Source organism: Gossypium arboreum, chromosome 8, assembly GCF_025698485.1.
Source record: "Gossypium arboreum isolate Shixiya-1 chromosome 8, ASM2569848v2, whole genome shotgun sequence".
NCBI lineage: Eukaryota > Viridiplantae > Streptophyta > Magnoliopsida > Malvales > Malvaceae > Gossypium > Gossypium arboreum.
In genome coordinates, this window is record NC_069077.1 from 33,943,559 (window position 1) to 33,952,019 (window position 8,461).

Genomic DNA, 8,461 nt, shown 5'->3' on the forward strand with positions numbered 1-8,461 from the left:
TTTGTAAAGTGATTTTTGACAAAAGTGTCAAATAAGGATTAAATTGTGAAATGTGTAAATTAAGGGGTTGAAATGTGAAATAAATGAAAATTATGGGTTGCTAGAAACCTATAGGCAATTCAACTAAGCTAGAGTATAATGAAATTATGTGAATTTTGTGTATTTGTAAAATAAGGACTAAATTGTAAAAATGTGAAAGTTTTGGGTCTAATATGCAAATATGCCCAAATGTGTATTTTTGGACTAAATTGAAAGAATATCTAATTGAATAAGTCAATTTTGAATCCATATAGATCAAGAAAGAAAGAATTCAAATTTAGATCAAGGTAAAAACAAGGTTATCGAGTAATCGACCCAGTCCGTTAATTCCGTATACGAGGTAAGTTCATATAATTGAACTTAAATGTGTATCTATTTGTTTTATGGATGAAATTGAGATAGCAATTACTTTATTGGATATCTGTTGAAATAAGAAATGAAATATACGAATTAAATAAGGCAAGTTGTCGAATAAGACCATAGCTGAGCTTTGGCAAATTGAATAAAAGACCATAACTGGGTTATGGCATGTGAACGAAAGACCACGGTAGGGCCTTGGCAATGTATTTGTAAGACCATAGTTCGACTATGGCATCGAAAAATTGATGAATTTGTATCGTAATCACTTATAATCAGGAGCGGTTTGATAAGAGTATTGATGAGAAATAGATAAGAGTATTGAATGAGGATTTGAATAAATTTTATGTTAGCTCATGAATTGATGCTTTAAATGTTGATAATATTATCTATTTTGAATTGCTATATGAATGTTGTGATTATTTCATGTTCACATACGAACTTACTAAGCATTATAGCTTACTTCATTTTTTTATAGTTTTGCAAAGCTAGCTTAGATCAATGGATCATCAGAGACCTTATCGCACTATCGGTCATCTATTTTGGTACTTTTGAAGATATTTATATATGGTATATGACATGTATAGGCTTGTGTTATTTTGGTTTCTTTGATGAATATGTATTTTGGCCATTTGAGTTGGCTTAAGATGATAAACTTGATGATGTTTTATGAATGTGCAATGGTTCCATTTTAATGTTTGGTAATAGACCTATATTGAATGAATGTGGTTAAAGTGATTATGTATATTTGGATTGGTTTATTTAGATGGATTATATATGTGAATTAAGCTTAGTAAAGCAAGATAAATTGATTGGTATTTGAATAGGTAAATGGTATGGATTTGAGTATTGAATTTAGTTGAAATGGATATAGTATGATTATGTATTGGTTGATGAATTTTGGCTGCATATTTGTGACTTAAAATGGTAACAATTGAGTTTACTTAGGTATGTGCAAAAAGGGTGGCAAATTGGCTTTGCAAAGGGCCTATTTTTGTCCACACTGGCATGTGTCTCAGCCATGTGCGACACACGGTTATGCTACACAGCCATGTGTCCCCTGGTGTTGATATTGAATTGAAGTCAGTATACTCCACACGATCTCACACACGGGTGTGTGACTAGCCGTATGGTATAAGTCAGTATACCCCCTACAGGGCACACGGGCTAGACACACAGGCATGTGGTTGGCCGTGTAACCCAAGTCAGTATACTCTCCAATTTTCACACTGCCTGGCACACGGGCGTGTCCTCGGCTATGTGATACAAGTCAATATGTATGCCCTGTTTCCACACGGCCTAAGACATGGGCGTGTCTACTAGCCATGTGAGTTTGAAAAATTTCTAAGTTTTTTTGAAATTTTGTATGTTATCAGTTTAGTCCCGAACCACTTCTAAGGCATGTTTAAGGCCTCGTAGGTCATTATAAGGACAAGGTGATTGTATTGAATGATGTATGAGAATGAATGCTATATGTTGTGTTTTGATCGGTAATACCTCATAACCCTATTCCAGCAACGGATATGTGTCAGGGGTGTTACATTTCCGCAGTGAGAGGTGTAGGTTGTTCTTCCTTAGTGCAAGGTCTGTGTCCGTACAACCAAGCACTGTAAGTAAGTGCCTTTTTCATTCCTTAAAATTAGTCCCATTAAGTATTGGTATAGAATTTATATTAGCAGATATTATGGCAGCAGAAGATGAATTAAATGAATATAGAACAAAAACAAGTTTAAATTAATATTCATAAGTAAACAATAAATTCAAGATACCAAACACAACATTAATATCAAGTCTTTGTATAGTAATATTAACAGTAAGCGGTACTCTTGTTGTAGCAATCAAACATTGACAATAAATTATGTCAAAAAATGAGTTAATCTTTGGACTAACTTATTGCTCACATAAAATACCTTAAAATTGTCACACATTTATCACCACAGATGTCGTTGAAATTCTGCCAAATATTAACTTACTTTTGGGTCAATCAATAAACGCATGAATCACAAAAACATATAATCATCTCAATATTTCAAATAAACTAATCTACACAAAATAGGTCACTTTGGCGTTATTTTATTTCAACTAATTTATTTAAAATATTAGACATCCTTAATTAAAAGCTAAAATCTGAATTTATTTGTTTCAAAATATTTACCTTAACTTCATCTTTCAATCAAAAAGATAATTATATATATTTATATAAATTTCCAAAATAATATGCATTAAACCAATCAAAGTATGCACATATTATATATTTATATATAATCGAAACATATACATATGAATCAATTTCTATATTTTGATTTTAATGCCTTATATGATTTAAAAAAAACTAATAATAATAACCACATGTTATGTAATTATATGCATATATACATTGTAACGACCCAAATTTTAAAATCATCGAAAAAGTGAATTTTCAAGTTTTCGATTCTGAAAATTAGATTTGTAAATATTTATTAGAAATATTTACGAAGATAAGTGAGAGGTTAATTAGATTCTAATTAAGTAAATCTAGCTTAATTTAAGTTAATTTAGTGAAAGGACTAAATTGAATAAAGTGTAAAAGTTTAATTATAAATTATAGACAAGTTAAGGGACTAAGTTAACAAATAAACCTTAAGTGACAAGTATGTGGTAAGTATAAATACATATGTATTATTTTAATTGGTACAAATGTATGGATATATATATGTACTTACTTATTATATAAGTAAATAATAATATATAGTAAATTATGTTATATTATATAATTTATATATTAATTAAATAAGGAATGAATAAAGAAAATAAAAGAAACAAAACATAAAGAAAAAGAGAAAGAAAGTCACGAATAGCAGGGAAAGAAAGAAGGAAAAAGGGAAAGAAAATGAAAATCAAAATTTAGGGTTCTGGAGTTTCAAGCTTGATTGGTAAGTCAATTTAATCATTTTTCTTGTAATTTTGGTGTCTATGGAATCCTAGGAAGAAATACTATTTGAATTATATTGAAATTTAGGAAGTTAGTGAATTTTTAGATGTTGATTAAGTTGAATTATTGAGTAAATTATGAGATAAAATGATAGAAAATTCAAGTTAGAAGTGGGAGAATGATTAAATTGTAATGAGAGATATAAGTTTTGAAACAGTAGGGATTGAATTGAGAGAATTAATTCTATGCTGTAAAATTTAAGAGTTAAATAGTCTAAAGTGATAATTGAATGAAAATATAAGATTTATTTTGAAGAAAAAGAATGGTTATGGTGGAAGGACTAAATTGGAATTTATGTAAAAGCTACTTGGAAATAAAAGAGTGTGTTATTAAATAACATACATTGATAATTTTAAATGTAAAATTTTATGTAGCCAACGTAGCACCGGAAATGTTATCGAAAAAGGGAAAGGAGAAAGTGAACGAGGATATCGAGTAAACTCGAGAATTACGGTTTGTATTTCTATAAACTATGTTTAATAATTTAATAAATGTAATTGTTATTTCTTTTTAATTGATTAGTATGTATGATAAATATTGTGATAGAAAATTGTTATTGTTTCTGTATTAAAATGAAATGATTCAAATACCCTATTAACAATGTTGAGCTAAGTCAGATATAGTTGGCAAGCCATAGGATTGGAAGTGTTTAGAGATATTTCGACTGTGTGTCGATGAGACACTATATGTGTCAACTCATCACATTCGTTCGGATTCGTTCCAAAGAGTTACTCAGACTGATCAGATTACTTATTATCATTACCCTTATAGTGTATTCCAGCTTCGGCCGATGAAACACTGTATGATATCCCGGTGTGTGGGTTAGATCCGTGTATCCGTCCAGGTCCGAGTTATGTTAATAGGGGTGAAAGTGCTGAAGACTGACTACTATTGATTATGTGACTGTGACTGTTATTACGATTATTAAAAGATATCGAATGATATGAGATATATATAAAGAATTGCTTAATTACATTTAAGAGCTATAAGATGAAGACAAGAGATTCAGCTATTAAGATTATGAAAGTAAATGTTTTGAGTTACAATACACATAGATGGCTTATTATCGTTCTAAGCATTAGTTTATAGAAATACCACTGAGTGTATACTCAGCGTACGGTTTATTTCCGTGCGCAGGTTAAGTACAGTAGAAAATAACGTTTCAGCATCCAAACCAACTCCCCAACTCAAATACTTGGTGATGTATCTTATCTTGAGAAATTACATGTACCTAGGTTATTTTTGAAGTTATTTTGTTTATAAGTGATGTTGGTGAAGAATGTTAATAGATAGTTAATTAATGTAATATGTGTGTTATAATATAGTCCATTTTGAATTGATTTGAATGGTATTTATGTACAAATTTTGAAGTTGCTTTGTTTAATGGTTATTGAATACATGTGTTAGATTATTGTATTGATGGTTTTAATGAGTATTAGGTGTGCTTTACTATGTTTTGGATTGGTTGAAAGATTGTATTTAAATTGTTTACTATTCAAGGTTTGCAGGGTTGGTAAATTTGAACTATAAGGTTCATTTTGAATCCACACGGCATGTCACACGGGCGTGTGATCAGACCGTGTGAGACACACGGCTTGCACACGGGTATGTTGATAGGCCGTGTGTCCCCTGCATCTTTAGATGTGAAGTCAGGATAGTACACGGGCATAGAACACGACAGTGTGTCTTGGTCGTATGTAGGACACGGGTTTCAAGCACGGTCGTGTGTCAAAAACATGTGAAAATGGCATAAAAATGGTGAAAAATCAGATTACCACACAGCCTAGCCACATGGGCATGTGCCCAGGCCGTGTGCGCCTCTGATGCCTAAAAATTTGCAAGTCAGATCTGCCCACGGGCTGGCCACACGGCCGTAGGAACCCCACGGACTGGCCACACGGCCATGTCCCAAGCCACACGAGCTGGCCACACGGCCATGTCCCAAGCCACACGGTCATGTGCCCCTATCTTCAAGGAAAAATTTTTAAAGTTGCTAGTTCAGTACCAAACCACTTCCAAAGCATGTATTGTGTAACGGCCTAATTTTCAGTGGTGTCCGAAATGGTGATTTGAGATCACTAAATTCAACAAATAAGATTGAACAAGATAGTAATTTAATATTTATGAGTCAAGTAAGAATTTAGAAGAATTTGTGAAATGGTGAAATTAGTGAATTAAAAGAATTTATTAGGTCAAACGGGTCAAAAATAAAGTATCGAGACCTCAAAGCCGAAAATCGAGCTATAAATATTTTTATAAATATTTATGGAGTGTCATTGAGTTAGTATTAAAGTTTCGTTAGAAAATTTTAACGTTTGGATGGCTAACTAATTAAAAAGGACTAAATTGAAAATAACACAAAATTTGTTAAATTGTGAGTAAATAGCTTAAGTATTTAAAAGATGGATTTAAAGAGCAATTAGACCCAAAGGTTAATGGCTGGACGGTTTGGGTATGAAATAAGCAAGAAAACAATGTGAACAAGGGCAAAATTGGAAATAGATAAAAGTTAATAGTTAAATAATGATGTAATTGAAAAATCTAGACATTTCTTCATATTTTCTCAGCCAAAACGCCATAGAAGGTCTGGAGAAAGCTGGTTTTTCATATTTTTACATCATGTGAGTTTAATTCTTGCTTTTTCTTGATAATTTTATGTTTTTATGACTTTTACAATTAGGTCCACTTGTAGAATTCATTAGTTTTTGATTTTATGGGTGAAATTGGAAGTTACCCTGGATGGATAAGGGAATTTTATGATGAATTATTATGAAATTTAAGTTCTAATTTCATATTAAGGTGGTTTTATTAAGTGATTTTGATAGGAAATGATATTTAGGACCTAATTGTGAAAAAGTTGTGAATTGAAGGTTGCTGTTGAAATTCAGAATATAAAAGGTTTTGAAATAGTTTATAATGATAAAATAAAGTGTTAATTGAGAAAAATTAGTTCAATTGATGGGTGAATTGAGCAGGGACTAAATTGTGAAAACTATAAATTTTGGGGTAAAAGTGTAATTTTAAAATTTGAACAGCATAAATTGTGAAGTGAAATAGAAATCAAATAAATGCTAATGAGTAGAAATATTTTATATTATAGATCAAGAATCCAAAGAAGAACGAGGAAAAGAAAAAGTTGCGGAATAGTCCCTAAATTTCAATATCTTCTACAAATTAGCCAGGTAAGTTCATATGGTTGGAATTAAATGTTTATTTGTGAATGATTGAAGTTTATAATGTGTTATTATATACGAATTTGTTGTGGGATTGTGTAGATTTTGTTAATGAAAGAATAAATATGGAAATGCAAATTAGGAAAAACGCAGGATTGAGTACGTTCGTATCGTGACGTGTGATGAATTGACGGATAAGACCATGGTTGTTCCATGGAAAAGTGTGAAATGTAGGTATGGTATCATCCATACTGAGTTGTGAAATGTAGGTATGGTATTATCCATACTGAGTTGTGAAATGTAGGTATGGTATTATCCATACTGAGCTGTGAAATGTAGGTATGGTATTATCAAATCCATACTGAGTTAAAAATGTAGGTATGGCATTTCCCATACCGAGTTGAAAAATGTAGGTATGGTATTTCAATGAGGAAAACCATACTGAGTTGTGAATCGTGGCATTGAGCAACGACGTACTCAATTTCGTAAGCCGTTTCCTAATTTGATTATAAGAAATAAAAGAGAAGTGATCCAAATGAAAGAGATTGAGTAGTTGTTACTGTTGAGCTCAACTATGTGAATTATTATAACAATGGTTGTGAATCGTAGGAAACTTTAGTAAATGTTTTGGTATTGTTTGGAAATATTATGTTTGGTAAGCATTACTTTTAACCTATGAACTTACTAAACTTCAATAAGCTTACTTGTGTGTGTTTAATATTTTTATGTAGATTGACTTGAAGTGAAGTGGGTAGATCGGATCAACACAACAAAGCACACTATCCAGATCAATTCCGGTAGCTTTTGTTTTATGTTTGAAGATTTATATGGCATGTATAGAGTTTAAATGAAATGAAGTAAAGATGTTATAAACTAGTTAACAACATTTTGTACTAAAACAGTTTTTGGTTAGTAGCAGTAGTTTGAGTTTGAAAATTTACCATAAATCATGAAAATCTAATTAGAGGTTGAATAAAATATGAAATTAAATATTATTGAATCTAGTTTCACATAGAAGAAACGGTGTAAGCAAAAGGCTTTCATATCAGGAGATATTTGAATTTCTGTGAGACAAGGTCAGAGTGATTTTAAACTCTCCTATTCTGATTTGTAAAAATCATTAAAAATTGTAAAAAATTAATTAGGAGTCATACGATATATGTATGGATTCCTTATTGAGTCTATTTTTAAGATAAATAAACGGCTTGGTTATTTGAATTCTGTACATGGAGAAATTTGGTTCGTAGTGAACAGGGGTCAGAGCAGCTGAACCCTGAAACAGGGGAGACTTCAACTAATAAACTGTACTAATTGGCCCAACCAAAAATTCTATAAAAACATTAGTAAGTAGATATATGAGCCTAGATTTGGGGAAAATTTACGGATTTGGATTTCGAGTTTTGTAACTTGAGATATGATTTTTTTTTCATCTGTAACGCAGTTGGACAGCTTGTCTGGAAAGTGTGATATAAATTGTTTGAATTTGTTTAAGTGCTCAAATAAGTTTAGTAATGCCTCGTGCTCGACTCCGGCGACGGTCTCAGGTAAAGGGGGCGTTACATATTGGGCCTCATATGCCCATATTAGGGATTTTATGATGAAATTTGAAAAGAATTGATCTGGAATGCAAAATTTATGACTCGGTTTTGTATAAATGTTAGTGTATAAGTTTAGTAATGTCTCGTAACCCTATTGAGGTGACTGATACGGGTTAGGGGTGTTACATACATATAGCAAATCGAAGCATAAATTAAAAAAATTTAAAACAAAACCTTAAAATTTTTAATGTGAATTCAAGGTAATCAATAATATAAATCTTCAAAGATCAACATATATATCTGAAATATGAAACCAATGAAATTTCATAAATCAATCATTTAAATGAAGAACCTTAATCAATTTCCAATGATTCAATATAACT

The 8,461-nt window shown here is 31.2% G+C and overlaps 1 long non-coding RNA gene across 1 annotated transcript; it reads left to right on the top strand.

Annotated features, from left to right (window-relative positions):
- Positions 1–5,910: 5,910 nt before the first annotated feature.
- Positions 5,911–7,481, top strand: LOC128296397 (uncharacterized). The gene is made up of 3 exons (XR_008287013.1): positions 5,911–5,988; positions 6,468–6,549; positions 7,272–7,481. It is a non-coding gene; the product is annotated as an uncharacterized LOC128296397 (long non-coding RNA).
- The last annotated feature ends 980 nt before the right edge of the window (positions 7,482–8,461 follow it).